Source organism: Rutidosis leptorrhynchoides, chromosome 2 (assembly GCF_046630445.1).
Source record: "Rutidosis leptorrhynchoides isolate AG116_Rl617_1_P2 chromosome 2, CSIRO_AGI_Rlap_v1, whole genome shotgun sequence".
Classification (NCBI taxonomy): Eukaryota; Viridiplantae; Streptophyta; class Magnoliopsida; order Asterales; family Asteraceae; genus Rutidosis; species Rutidosis leptorrhynchoides.
Window position 1 is genome coordinate 705,903,072 of NC_092334.1, and position 17,141 is coordinate 705,920,212.

Here is a 17,141-nt window from a genome sequence, read left to right on the forward strand (position 1 = left end):
TTTGACAAATTTCGATCATATCTCGTTCTAGCAAAAACGGTGGTCTATACTGACCATTCTGCTCTTAGATACCTATTTTCAAAACAAGATGCTAAACCAAGATTAATCCGTTGGATCTTACTCTTACAAGAGTTTGATATTGAAATCCGAGATAAAAGAGGAGCAGAAAATCTCGCCGCTGATCATCTTTCTCGTCTTGAAAATCTCGAATTAGAAGTTCTAAATGAATCGGCCATACAAGACAACTTCCCTGATGAATATCTATTGAAGATAGATTATAAAGAAATCCCATGGTTTGCAGACTATGCAAACTACTTAGTTTGTGGATTCCTTGAAAAAGGATTATCGTACCAAAGACGAAAGAAATTCTTCAGTGATATAAAACACTATTTTTGGGAAGATCCACATCTGTTTAAAAGTTGTCCCGATGGAATAATACGCCGATGTGTATTTGTAGATGAAGCTAGTAAAATTTTAAACCATTGTCACACAGGACCAACAGGAGGGCATTATGGGCCTCAACTAACAGCAAGAAAAGTTTATGAAGCTGGATTCTATTGGCCTACAATTTACAAAGACGCACACCTTCTTTGCAAATCCTGTAATGCATATCAAAGGGCCGGAAAAATAAGTCAACGTGATGAAATGCCACAAAATGTCATCCAAGTATGTGAAGTATTTGACATTTGGGGTATTGACTTTATGGGTCCATTTCCAAAATCTAATAATAATCTATATATACTCGTAGCCATTGATTATGTATCTAAATGGGCGGAAGCACAAGCTCTCCCAAATAACGATGCACGAGTTGTAGTCAACTTTTTAAAACGTCTTTTTGCAAGGTTTGGAACACCGAAAGCTTTAATAAGTGATCGGGGTACTCATTTCTGTAATAATCAACTTGAGAAAGTTCTTAAAAGATATGGAGTAACTCATAAAATCTCCACCGCATATCATCCACAAACAAGTGGACAAGTTGAAAATATCAACCGAGCTTTAAAACGTATTCTAGAGAAAACCGTAGGATCAAATCCGAAGGAATGGTCCATTAAATTGGAGGATGCACTCTGGGCTTTTAGAACAGCCTACAAAACTCCAATTAGAACCACACCTTTTAGACTTGTTTATGGAAAAGCATGTCATCTTCCAGTAGAAATTGAACACAAAGCATTTTGGGCTTTGAAGACATGTAATCTTGATTTACATGAAGCCGGACGTCTACGATTAAGTCAACTAAACGAATTAGAAGAATTAAGACATGAAGCATACGAAAATTCGTTAATCTATAAAGAAAGAACGAAGAAATGGCATGATAAAAGAATCAGAAGTTCAAAAGAATTTAAAGAATGAGACAGAGTTCTTCTTTTCAATTCACGATTCAAGCTATTTCCTGGAAAATTGAAATCAAGATGGTCTGGACCATTCATAGTCAAAAGAGTTTTCCCATACGGAACAATAGAATTAATAAATTCAAATGGGATGGAATTTAAAGTTAATGGTCACAGAGTTAAACATTACATACATGGTCCGATGGAAGTCGACAACGAAGTTAATCACAATTTCGACACCACAGCTAACTAAGTGTGGGGAGAATCAAGTCTTTAAAGGATAATATGTATTTCTGTTAGAGTTAGATTGTCTGTTTTCGTGTAGTTCTCGAAAATGGAACCCGAATGGTCTTTCCCTAGCAGACCCTAAAGAACTAGTCTTCTCCCCCCATTCTGAATTTTTATTTTTTTTAGGTTTTTACAAAATGAAGACTGCCTGTGAACTAAACCATGGTCTAATGCTACACGCTTTGATCACTAAAAGAAATAATGACATACTACCGAGTGAAATAGTATCAGTAATCAGAGAAAGAATGGACAGAGTTAGAAAAGAATCCAGATGCGAAGATAATAAGTTACAATTTGGTAAAGGAAAATCAAAATCCGCAGCGAAAAGAAGAGCACGACACCTAGAAAGATGTCACAAATGCGGAAAATGGTCACATGGAGGTAAATGTTCAAATAATCAAACCTATTCAAATACCGAATTTGTTACTTTATGCAGAGACGGACCGTTCATATGTTTAGAAGAAAAGATACTGAATGCTCGAGGTTACGCCTATGTAGCCATGGAAAACCAATTAAACCGACTATCTTATGAATGGGATAGATCATATAACTAAGAAATCTATTTCACAGGTATATCTGTACAGTTTTTATTTTTATTTTTAACCTTTTGATAATAAACGCTAATTTGTTCGCTAAAAAGTATTAAATTGGTATTGAATAAAATTAGGTTTGGCGACCGAAATTATTGATATCATTTAAAAATTTATTACATCACTGCGAAATTTAACGTTTATTCTTAAGGTATAAATATCTTTAAACAATCAACCCAAAATATTTCAAAAATTCGTCATGAGTTAAATTAGGTCTTGGAACCGAAATTACTTTACCGAAAAGAGGGGCGCATATTTTTGATAATATTTGATTGATTAAAGTGGGATAAAAAGACAAAAAGATTTTTAATTTTATTTTTACCATATTTTTAAAATTAATATTTAAATCTTAAATTAATATTGTAAACTTTGTAAAAACAATATATTTAAAATTGTAAATATTTGAAAAATTAATATAAGTTTGATATGAATTTATAAATTTTTAAATTAAGTTTGGTGTGAATTTTTAATTTTTAAAATATAAATTTTTAATTTTATGCATTTCAAATTTTAAGTTTGGTGTGAATTTTTAATAATAATTTTGAATTTTATATTTAAGTTGTGTGAATTTAAAAACAAAAATTTACTTTATCTCATTAAGTTAAGAATATGATTTTTAAAATTCATCGTAAGTGGAAGACTAGGTCTTTGAACCGAAATTGCTTTACCCGAGGGAGGGACGAGAACTTTTATTATCATTATTTTTAATCTTATTGAATTAAAGTATGCCAAAAACATTGAAAAAACCCAAAAATCTTAGCTTTTAAAACAATCGCTAAAAAAAAAACAAATTTTAAAATTTTGTCGAAGGACGAACTAGGACATCGATCCGAAACGACCTCGTCCTAAATAACAAGGGAAACAAAATTTTAAAATTAATTACTTAATTGTTTTAATAAGTTAATGATTATAAAAAAAAAAAAAAAATACCAAACTCCGCGAGTCGCGGAGTTTGGAGGGTAAATCCCCGCGACTCGCGGAGGGACCAATTTACAGAAAAAAAATATACCCGCAGAACAGATCAGTCCCCAACCCAAAACAAAAACATACTGCAAAAATAGCTGCGAAAAAAAAACCCGAAAAATACACCCCAAAATCACAATTTTTAACCGTTAATCACCAAATCTTTTGCTAAAATCATGTTGAGAAGGATGCTATCTAAGAATTACTCAAGAAAAATGGTAAATTTCTACACCTAAACACCATTTAATTCGAAATTAAGTGTTCTTGAGCTATTTTTTCCCCAATTTGATTTTGATGCTTTTTAGTGTAATTAGGCTTAAATTGTTTATATATTATACTTGTATAACCTAGATTGATGCTGTTTAACATGATTAGAAGCCTTAAACTTCAAATTTTGAATAATCTAGGGTTTGTGTTCTTGAGCAATTTGGGGCTTTTTGATATAAACAGGTTATGGCCGATTTTTGTCATGAATTGTTGCTAAATTGAGTAGTGTAACATGTCTAGGTAGTTAAATGATCCAAACTTTGAGCCTAAACATGATTTTGAGAATTAAAGTGGACTTTTTCAAGTCTAAAATTCATGACCTTGATTTTTGAAAGATAATGCCATTTGAGACTTGTTTAATTGCTAGTAATGATTATTTTGACATATTATTTGAGTTGAATGCTTATGAACTTGGCGAACATTTTCGTATATGCTTATTTGAAAAAGTGTAGATTTGATGAAAATATGAAAATGAGCTTAAGTTTGATATAAATTGATAATGTCATTGTAATTATTTTGATTGATGATTTTGCTGACACTAATGCATATTTGGATGCACAAAAATTGTGTTTGATGTGTTTTGCAGAATGAAAGGGGTGAATCTTCATCCCAAGCCCGCAATGCTCCTGCTAAGAATTTGGAACAACAGGAGGTGGATAACTACTACAAGCAGGATGTACCTCATCCAGTCATGACCTTTTCCGATATACACTTGGAAGAGTTGCACCCGAACCTGAGATTTGACAGACTTTGGATAGATTATCTAAAATATCAAAGGGGTTTGCATACTCTTCATTCTAAGGTTGTTGAGGTACCAAGGGTCATAGAATGGGGACCCTTAGAAGCTGTAGAATTGGCCGGGCCAATTAGGGAATTACTTGTACAGAGGTATGGTAATTCTTCTTTTAATGACTGGGTATGTTTATTCACCATACGTAGACCTGTATATAAAGTATGGTGTGAAGAATTGTTATGTAGTATAGATTTGAATGATCGGGTAGCTAGTTTAACCGATCGTTCTTTTTTTTTTTTTTTTTTTTAGATTTTTGTTAGGCGGTTCGATGCGCCACATGTCTTTACTGGACATGGCTCAGGCTTTACGTATATATACGCCTGAGGAGTTAGCGTCTGCCGATTGTAGAGGATTGATACTAAACGGTAGAAAGATAGATGAAAATTTTGATACACACGGTGTGTGGAGTCAAATGACAAGCCATCACCGTTTCAAAGGGGGAAATTACTCTTATTTGGATATAGATAGAGCCGAATTAAGAGTGATACATAGGTTTTTAGCTAATTCGATTACACAAAGGGGTAAGAACAAAGAAAAAGTAAATGAACAGGATTTGTTTTACTATATGTGTATTCGAGACCCACAAAGCGCTGTAAGTATACCATATTGTGTGGGTTATTATTTATCAGCTATGGTTCGGGGGATGCGACCACATAGCATAATAGGAGGTGGTATTTTTATTACTTTGATTGGTGAATATCTCGGTGTGGATATAAGTCGGGGGGGATTATTACTAGAAGAGCCGGAACCCTGCGATACTATAGGTTTAAATGTATACCATGGTGCGAAAGTTTTGAAGAGGCGAAATAACGCCGCAGTACGATACCATGGTAGACATCCACAGGTGGAGAGAAACCAGTAGCAAGGTAATGTAGGAGGGGGGAATGAGATGCAAGAAATGCATAGGTTTATAGCTTCTCAGGAATACGAAAATGCTAGACAGAGAGCATTTGAAGATTGGCAAGTTCATCAGAACCAAATCATAGCTCATTGCCAACATATAGGTAGAAACTATATTCCTACACCGAAACCCATCTTCCCTCCTTGGTCTATAGAGATGCAGCCACCATATCCTACGTATGACCCTGCCGAAGCATTCTATAGCACTTATGGTTATGCCTGGAACCCCTATTGGTACCAATATCATCCTTAGTTTACTTATTATTATTTTTTTTTATTTTTTATTTTGTAATTTGTAATTATTGATACGTTTAATACTTTTGTTAATATTGTAATCATTTTTATAATTATCTAACTTTTATTCTTAGATTTTAATAATTTTTGAATGTGGGGTAATATACCAAACTTCAAAAATATGTATATATGTTTGCAGTTTATCTTATGTACACAACAGGGTAAAACAACGCATTTTCAAAGACTGGCATTAAGTTCAGCAAAAGCAACTAATTTTGACGACAAGATGCAAAATATATGTGAAATAACAACAAGACGGAATGAACAAATGATGTGCACCATTTATCATTCAGCAAACAAACGCCAATATATTTGGAAACTTTGGTAAAATTTAATCATTTTCACACAAATCACCCTCAATAATTTAAATTGTTACTGATTTCTTGCAAATGAGGGCATTGCAAGATCTTAAGTGTGGGAAGGGATTAAATTCTTTCGGATTTTAAAATTTTTTACTTTATACACTTGGTTACCATTAAAAATACTAGTAAAGCAGTAGTTGTATTAGAATCTAGTGCTCTCTGATAAAAAAGAACAGCCCTAGTCTTATATACTGACTACCCAATTCTAGTAAAATTTTTCAAAATTTTCAATTAAATGAATTCAAAATCATGTTTATACATATTTATGAACGATAAAACTAGGTTTTAACACCGAAATTATTGTTACCTCGGAAAGGACATAAATTAAGAAACAAACTAAAATGTCAAAATTCATTTAAAATGGAATAGAGGACGATAAAAAGAAAAATAAAAAGCCAAGTGTGGGAAAATTTACCAAGTTATTTTAAACATATGTCACATATATCTGTAACAAATAACTGAAAATACTTTTGCTTTGGACTAAACTAAACTGTTTTACCCGATGAAAGAAAAGAAGAGATGGATCTACACGATGAATCAATTCCATCATTAAAAGGAAGTAAAGTCTTCCGAAAAAGACACGCGCTTCTTGATTTAGGTCATGAAGTTGTCGTCCAGACCAGCTGTAGGTTGACGAAAAATCTAGAAAAGTCATCACTAAAATCAGCAGGAAATCCACGGACCCAGCATTAAACAGGGTCGCCAAGTGGTCAGATTTATCCTAACCATGAGAAGGATTTATCTCGTACAATGGGGGGGGGGCACCATGCAAATTAGCTGGATAAGACTAATGAATCAGATCCCCAGAAAGGATAATCTCCTTAAAGATTAAAAATCAGCTTTTAAGACTGATATTACTCAATCCTAGAGATTGACCTTAAAGATTGAGAATTCAAACTCATGGAATTCGATGATATCTAAACTCGAGCTTAAACGAGAAAATATTTTGATCAAAATTACAAACCGATTTGTTTTCTGAAAACCCTATTTTCAATGCGTTCATTACCATTGAACGTAAAATTCTAGGAATTCACCTGGAATTCATTAGGTCACCTGAACTAAATCGGGTGTCAACCGTAAGAACGGTGGTTGCATAATGGTCAAAGACATGACCTTGTGCCATACCGAAAAATTATAAGGGTGAGCTTTACTATTGCTCCTACCAAGGATAGTAATTACGTCCGACACGTTATAGACCATAATCAAAAGCATGTCACGGGACATTGCCTTAACAGTTGTTTGTTCAACGCTTTCCTTTACAACCGGACGGTAGTTTACCGAAAGGTAATATACGGGACAAGTAAACTGGACGTGTTGCTTTCCAAATACAAGGTTAGCAAGTGGGTGACACAAAACCGCAAGTTTTGAGCTAAAATTTTCAAATCTAAAACCCACCTAACCCACAAAAATATTTTGCAAACACCGGTAAAGGGTTATCCCGGAAAACTTATCTAGGGTAAAAACTAGATTTAATTTTCAAAAGATCAAATGTTTTCATAAAGATCCAATTTCCTTAATGGATCTAAATTTTTATAGTCATGTGGGACTGTAAACCATATCGTTACTACCATTGTTTATACCGCCGTATAGAAATCACTGATGTACAAAGTGTGAAGAATAAAGAAGTGATTCTAGTATTTCAAGACGATATTGCTTGAGGACAAGCAACGCTCAAGTGTGGGAATATTTGATAATGCTAAAAAAGAACATATATTTCATAGCATTATTCCTCAAGAAAGACAAGCTTTTAGTTACAATTGTTCTATTTACAAGTGATATTCGTTTAAATAATAAAAGGTGAAGACAAAAGACAGATTCGACGAATTGAAGACGCAAACGACCAAAAAGCTCAAAAGTACAAAAGGCAATCAAAAAGGTTCCAATTATTGATAAGAAACGTCTCGAAATTACAAGAGTACAAGATTCAAAACGCAAAGTACAAGATATTAAATTGTACGCAAGGACGTTCGAAAATCCGGAACCGGGATCAGGGTCAACTCTCAACGCTCGACGCAACGGACTAAAAATTACAAGTCTACTATGCACAAGAATATAATATAATATATAAATAATTATATTAATTATTTATATTTTATATTTATATATAAAATCCGTCGGCAAGAAAGACTCCAAAAGATGTGAGCTGTAATTTCAATCTCCGCGACTCGCGGAGTTTGAAGGCCAAAAGGGCCGCGAGTCGCGGAGCCCCAATTTCAGAAACTTCCTATAAAAGCAAACGAATTCTGATCGAAAAAACCCACCAAATATATCCATCTCTCTATCTATATCGTATATATTTATATTTATATTTTAATTTTAATTTTAATTTTAATTATAATTCTAATAATAAGGGTATGTTAGCGAATATTGTAAGGGTGTAAGTCGAAATTCTGTCCGTGTAACGCTACGCTATTTTTAATCATTGTAAGTTATGTTCAACCTTTTTACATTAATGTCTCGTAGCTAAGTTATTATTATGCTTATTTAAAACGAAGTAATCATGATGTTGGGCTAATTACTAAAATTGGGTAATTGGGCTTTGTACCATAATTGGAGTTTGGACAAAAGAACGACACTTGTGGAAATTAGACTATGGGCTATTAATGGGCTTTATATTTGTTTAACTAAATGAAAGTTTGTTAATGTTAATATAAAGATTTACAATTGGGCGTCCCTATAAATTACCATATACACTCAATCGGACACGATGGGAGGGGTATTTATATGTACGAATAATCGTTCATTTAACCGGACACGGGAATGGATTAATAGCCACTAGAATAATTAAAACAGGAGTGAAATTACATTCAAGGGTAATTGGTGTAATTGTTAACAAAGTAGTAAAACCTTGGTTTACACGCAGTCGATAACCTGGTGTATTCATTAAACAAAGTATTAAAACCTTGTTACAATTCGAATCCCCAATTAGTTGGAATATTTAACTTCGGGTATAATAATAATTTGACGAGGACACTCGCACTTTATATTTATGACTGATGGACTGTTATGGACAAAAACCAGACGGACATATTAAATAATCCAGGACAAAGGACAATTAACCCATGGGCATAAAACTAAAATCAACACGTCAAACATCATGATTACGGAAGTTTAAATAAGCATAATTCTTTTATTTCATATTTAATTTCCTTTATTTTATATTTAATTGCACTTCTAATTATCGCACTTTTATTTATTGTTATTTAATCGCACTTTTAATTATCGTACTTTTTAATTATCGTAAGTTTATTTTATCGCACTTTTATTATTCGCAATTTCATTATCGTTATTTACTTTACGCTTTAATTTAAGTCTTGTATTTATTTTATATTTTACATTAGGTTTTAACTGCGACTAAAGTCTTAAAATCGACAAACCGGTCATTAAACGGTAAAAAACCCCCTTTATAATAATAATATTACTTATATATATATTTGTATTTTTATAAAAGTAAACTAATATAGCGTTGAGCTTTGTTTAAAGATTTCCCTGTGGAACGAACCGGACTTACTAAAAACTACACTACTGTACGATTAGGTACACTGCCTATAAGTGTTGTAGCAAGGTTTAAGTATATCCATTCTATAAATAAATAAATATCTTGTGTAAAATTGTATCGTATTTAATAGTGTTTTATGCTAACATTAATAACTATTTTATATATACCTCGCATAACATCAGTACCTTTATTATTAACTAGACTTATAACATCGATAAACTATATCATGTAAAATATAACTTGTACGTTTGAGTGATATGGTCGTTTGCTTCTTAAAATCAATGTTTCGTTGTTTGTCAAAATGTATATTTTAAATCAAACGTTTTATGACTAAGTTAATATTATATCTATCACTTTGTAAAATATATACATATATATATATATATATATATATATATATATATATATATATATATATATATATATATATATATATATATATATATATATATATATATATATTATATTTATATATTCATTAAAAATATAAATTTGTACGTATTGTATGTAGTTGAAATATTTATTTAATAATATAATATTTAGTTTTTCAAAACTAATTATATTTTAAAGTTTGTTTTAAAATCGTTTAGAAAAATATTAAAACACGTAATGTTTTCATTTTACAACTTAAATAGATACAATTCATTTATGTACTAACGTTTTAAATATCAATCGCATCACTAAGCGAGTGTTACTATCGTGTACTTAACTAATTTGAAAACATATATATTTGATGAACATGTTTTAAATACACGTTGCAAGTTATCTATATATTTAACAACCAATATTCTAACTTACGTTTATTTAATCAAAGACATCTTAAATAATCGAGTTCTATTATATCGTAAAGCGTTTTCGTACATTTGAAACTAAATCAAAGGATTATTATGTAATTTAGTCTTACACTAACCTTTGTTTAATTCTCGATAATAGAAACATTTGTTCTTACTCGTAAATCACTTTATCATTTTCCGAATATTGTTAAAATGGAAAGATTTCTTAAATCAAAGTGGACCTCTCAACAGAGACACGTAAATCATATCATAATGAATCTGATAACTCAATTATTTGGTATCATCTTTTAATTCCATCGGTAAATACGATCATGTAAAGTATTATACCTAATACTTTGTTAACGTTTTCGAGTTATAATATATACACATATACATATATAATCATATCCGTTCATATAATGGTGCGTGAATCATTGGATTTTGGTCAAGGTCAAATGAATGTATGAACACAGTTTAAAATTCTTGAGATTTAACTTAATAACTTTGCTTATCGTGTCGGAAACATATAAAGATTAAGTTTAAATTTGGTCGGAAATTTCCGGATTGTCACAGTACCTACCCGTTAAAGAAATTTTGTCCCCAAAATTTGATCGAGGTCATCATGGGTAACAATAAGAATGTTATTATGACGAATATGAGTTGATAAATAGAGTTTTATCATCATTGAGTAATATGGATAAAACAAATTGTTTATGTGAAGCGTACGAGTGAAGTTTTCATAAAAGAGTGAGATGAGTAAGTGTAGATTCGTCATAACTTTTGACGTAGATAGGATTGATTTCCAGAGTTCAAGGGATTTGGAGAAAATCGTTGTAATAAGATTTGATTCTTAGGTAATTAAGGAAATTAGGATCCTCTTCGGTTAAATGCGATAATCTGTATCGATTTACTCTGTCGGATATTTCACTATAAATCCACTCCTTTCGTTTCTTTATTTCCACAACTCACCCCTTCTTTTCTTTCTCCCTCAATTTATACTTTAAAACATTCGTCAATATGTTCCATCCGGTTCTGATTCTTGATATACTCTTAACTTTCATATCTGTCATTCTTCTTTTTCATTTGTCACTGGAAGAATCTATCTACTTCTACTATACTCTTGGTTTTATAGTGTTCTTAGTTCTCCCATGTCTTTATATTGCTATATGCATCGATATATACGGTTTGTAATTTATGGTTTGTTGTTAGGTTTTGTATCTTCCCTTATATTTTGATGTCTCTGCTTCTGTCTTTCTATAATTATTGACATCCACAGTTAATGTTTTCTCTTATTTGCTGCGATTTTATGCTCCAATTTCTATTTCGGAGCTTCATTCTTTTGTTTTCTCTTCTTGCCATTAAGCACCGCATATAGTGGTCCAGAATTCGTAGATATGAATCTCGGAATGAACATGGTTAATGTTCTAAGAAAGAAATTGTAATGACACGATCTTGATTTTGTCAAATTACCAGAATACCTCGGAAAAGACCGAATCATCAAGAAAATATTTTCTTGATATGTTTAGAGTTTAAGTAGAATACAAGAGTCGTGTAACATGGCACATGATGACGTTATGATCTGTGAATCATCACGTTCCATTTAGAAACTCAGCATGACTTACTGTAATATAATCATGTTGATCAAGTGTCATTATATTATACTAACTCATGCTGCAGTTCCCATCACTACTTCAAAAACATTCATATTTTAAACTTGAAGGTTTCAGAATTTAGAAACTAAAATAGTTTCTTTTATGATGTAACACTGATAGTGCGAAGAGGTAAATGATTTTGGATAACAATAGTTATGAAGATATCCTCAGAAATATCGAAGATATTTATAATGAAAGATATGATGATATCTTAGAATTTCTAACATCGATGGATGATGATGAAGGTTTGTCCGTAAAGATTTAGAATCAGGAGTAAGGTATTCGTTAATGACTTCAGCAGACACTAAATCATTTGGATTCTTTGAAGGCAGATTTAGTCATTGTGATTTGTCCACAGCCTCCTTCATGGTTTGCTCAATCCGTTTTCCAGTTCCAAACCCTCTCTTTTTCTGAGCTTTGCCAACACACTATATTTTATCATCAAACTTTTAACTGTTACGATTGTCTATAGTTTCTGCTGCTTCATTCAACTTTTCTAAAAATTCGGAGAACTAATTCTTAGATTGGGGTGTTTTTCAGAAATTTCACATTCGAAGTATATAAGTCTAGGAGATAGACGTTATATGTACACATATAACTGTTGGCGTAGACATGCTGCAAGATTTCAAAATACTGATTGCTGATTCCCAGTAATTGGCATGACAATTCTTGTTACAAGATGCGGATGAGTAAATGATGGGGTTTCGATAAACAGAATGATTTTTCGGAAAGTCAAAGATCAGTGAAGTTGTTGGTAAGTTTATTGCTAATGTGGTGAGATATAAAAGGTTCTCCGGTAACAATGACGAAAGGGCAACGTATATATCGAGGTTATAATAAGACTGTTTCGACTGAAAAGTCGAAGTTGACTTGCTGGAGCTGTGACAAATTTTGTTATTTTTGAAAGGAATTGCAAAGTTATTTTTGCTAATAAATGCCAAAGGGTTTGACACAGATACGTGTTGAACTATGACTTTGGTTTCGAGAGTTTTTCAGGTGCATGGCTATGGGTAACATGTGGTTGGATCATCATCTCGATTGTTCATTATTTGAAGTGTCTTCAGGAATTTTGAATTTTTTGAATACAGATTGTAATCGTTAATATACATATAATGTTCTAGGATTTTGAATGATACAAATATTTTCTGGGTTCTATGAATAGAAATGATGTTTTAGCACAGTTTTGAAGTCAAATTATAGCTTTGAAAGATGTAAGAATCTAAGAGTGATGTCTTCTGTTAAATGTTAACTTGGATTTTGATTCGTCAAAATCAGAATATGTAATCAATTTTTGATGAGAATGGTTGTTTTGATTTTTATAAAAGAATGTATATTGTTGTGAAAGTAGTGAGTATAGTTGGTGATTGCTGAATCAGATTCGAAGAATGTAACATATTAATTGTGAATTTATATATATCTCTCGGGTATTACCTACCCGTTAAAAAAAAATCAAAGTTAATATTTTGTACAAAAATTTTATTACAGTCTTTATGAAAATATATAAGTGTATATTTTCTTCAGATGTAACATAGATTTAATGAGTTAATATTAAATTAAACTCATTTGATTTACGGTTGAAATTAGAATTGAATAATCCCTAAAACTTTAGAAATTACATAATTTTTACGAAGTATTTCTTCAATGATATTGAAATTATGAATCAATACTTCGTTATTTGTTAATGCATGATGTTGGTGTTCGTGGAATTCTTGTGAGCTTCATAAGGTACGAATGATGTTATTTGAAAAGTTTCGAGTACATCGATGATGAAAGTGTAAAATCAAACATATATTTGAATAATACACTTGGTTTATTATGAGTTGGAATTTATTGAATTGAGACAGACATTGTAGCTAACGATGGTTAAGTTGCGGACGAAGGACGTACCTCATTGCATGTTGGTAATATGAATTAACCGAGTAGTTAAGATTCATACATAATAGCTTAGTAAGGAAAGTTTTATTATGGTTTAAAAATTTATATATATATATATATATATATATATATATATATATATATATATATATATATATATATATATATATATATATATATATATATATATATATAAGATATACATATAAATCCTTCAGTGGAAATGAGTTAATACTTCATAACTTGTTGATATGACATACTTGTTGTTGATTTGTAATGATGTCTACGGTGATTCTTGAACTTGCGGAGTTTGTAATGTTATAGGTGCTGCTGATTCTGATGACACTGACTGTGATGGTGATGCTACGGTACTGTTGATGTTGTTGGTAAAACAAGTCTAGCTTGTAAATCACACATCATTCTTGTCAGGGTTTCTATTCTTCCTTCTATCATTTTGATTCACTCAACTGATTTATGGTTAGGGCTATAATAGATAATCTCTAAGACTTTAGAGACTACATAATTGTCGCAGAATGTTTCTCCAATGAAATTTTGAATCAACACTTCATCGTTTTGTTGTTGTTGGTATTCCTTGGTATCTATAGGGCGTATGACCTTGGTGCTCGTGGGACAGTTTGTAAAGTTGAGGTTTACAATGCGGTTGTGGTTGAGGGTGGTAATGGTACTGTTGGTGTTGATGATGGTGGTACTGGTTATGCTGCTGGTGCTGCTGCTGGTGTTTGTAACCTTTGCACCATATTCTCCAAAGCCACTATCCGAGCGCGGAGCTCATTGATTTCTTCTATTACACCGGGGTGATTGTTGGTTCGGACGAGTGGGTGAATAAGATCTAGAATGTGAGATAGTATATAATCGTAACGAGATACTCTGGAAATGAGAGAGAAAATGGTGTCTCGAATAGGTTCTCCGGTAAGTGCTTCACGTTCATCGCCAAGAGGGCAATGTGGTGGATGGAAGGGATCACCTTCTTCTTGTCTTCAATGATTGAGGAGGCTACGAACTCATCCCCAATTCATCCAGAATAGATGATGGCTAATTGGTTGATCCATTCTGGTCACAATGCTTTCGGAGCTTGAGTGGAATTCCATATCGGAATTCGAGGGACTTGAACTAGTGGCGAGTTCCATTTCGTACGATTGAATAAAGGATTTTTCGATATGAAATTGTTTCTGGCTATCGGATGGTATTCTAATTACATAGAATATCTATATATATAGAATATCTATATATATAGAATAAAAGATTTCGTAGATTACGGAGGAATTTACGGAATATGTCAGGCAAAGTTTACAGTAACAGATATGCTAAGATATGAATTAGCAGATACGCTAAGATATGAATTTTGTCTATACACTATTCATGCAATCAATGCAGTAAGATGTGTCTAGACTTAAGAATGATAAGCAGGTAATTTCCGATAAGAAATGATAAGCAAAAAATTTTGACATGCAACTAAGGTCGAAGTCCAAACTCACTAATACATCCTAACAACTATCAGTTAGACACACTAATGCATACCTGGTTCGCTAAGACCACCGCTCTGATACCACATGTAAAGACCCGTCCTATCCATAAGAACGAATACAATAACATATGATTACATTGTGAGGCATTTGACCTCTATATGATACATTTTACAAATATTGCATTCGTTTTAAAAGACAAACTTTCATTACATCGAAAGTTGACAGGCATGCATACCATTTCATAATATCCAACTAAAAATGATCTAATCTGTCATTTAATTAATCATAATCTTTACTGAACTCGACGACTTAAATGCAACGTCTTTTGAAATATGCCATGAATGATTCCAAGTAATATCTTTAAATTGAGCAAATGCACAGCGGAAGATTTCTTTCAATCCTGAGAATAAACATGTTTTCAAGTGTCAACCAAAAGGTTGGTGAGTTCATTAGTTTATCGTAATCAATCATTTCCATAATTTTAATAGACCACAAGATTTAATTTTTATAGTTAACTGTAGGAACACTCATCTGCAAAAATTATAATACAGGAACACTCATCTGTATAAAAATTCATTCATATGGTGAACACCTGGTAATCGACATTAACAAATGCATATAGAATATCCCCAAATATACAGGTACACTCATCTGTATATAAAAATTGAAGTACTAAAGCATCCATAACCTGGATGGGGTTTGTTAGGCACATAGATCTATCTTCAGGATTCGCGTCAATTAGGGGGTCTGTTCCCTAATTCTTAGGCTACCAAGCTAAAACGGTGATATTCAATTTTGATAATTCAACCATAGAATGTAATTTCAATTACTTGTGTCTATTTCGTCAAACATTTATAAAAACAGCGCATGTATTCTCAGTCCCAAAAATATATATTGCAAAAGCATTTAAAAAGGGAGCAAATGAAACTCACGATATTGTATTTCGTAGTAAATAAGCATATTATGGCATTGAATAAGTACAAGGTTGGCCTCGGATTCACGAACCTATATTAATTATATATATTTATATGTTGATCAATAACTGTCTAACAATTTAAGTCAGGTCGTAGTGTATCGCAATCCTAATACTCGAGACTAATATGCAAAAGTCAACAAAAGTCATTTTGACCAAAATGATTTCCAAAATCTATACAAGATTATTATATAGTTTAAATATAGTCATTTTATATATTTAAATATTTTTAGTAGATTTTATTAGAGTAAATAATAAAAGTCATTTATTAATAAAAATTTTATATTAAAGTTTATATATGATAAAATATTCTTTCATATATCTTAAGTAGTAAAATTTATAAAATTCACTTAATATCGTAAAACTATAGTGGTAGGTATTATTAATGTAATTATATTACGCGTGGTAAAAATATCTTTGTATCACATATTTATTTGATAAAATAATATTGATAATAATAATAAATAAAAATTGTATTATTTTGTAATAATAATTATTATTATTCTATTAATAATGATAATAATAATCTTGATAATAAATAATAATCTTTTGTAGTAATACAAATGTTATAATAATATTTCTGATAAAAATATTATATTCATGTTAATGATAATAACAATGATAATAGTATTGTTGTTAATGATACTTTTAACGAAAATATAGGTTTTAAGATCTATACGATATTTTCAGATAAACATGATAATTTTTAATAATAATAAATAATATTATTTTATATGTAAGTAATAATTCTATTTGAAATGATAATTTTTAATAATAATAATACTAAAATTATAATAATAATTTCCCAATAATATATTTTGTCTTAATAATAATTACTATATAATTATTATAATAAAAATCGTAATAATATTTTATAAAAATAATCATATCAAAAATGATAATTTTTAATAATAATCCTAATATAATAAAGATAATAAAAATGATATTTTTATTAGAATTGATAATTTTAACAAGCATGATAATTTTAATATTAATGATACTTTTAATAGTAATAATGATACAAATAATAGTTTTTATAAAAATGTTAACTTTTAATAATAACCATAGTAATAACAATAACAATAACAATTTTTAAT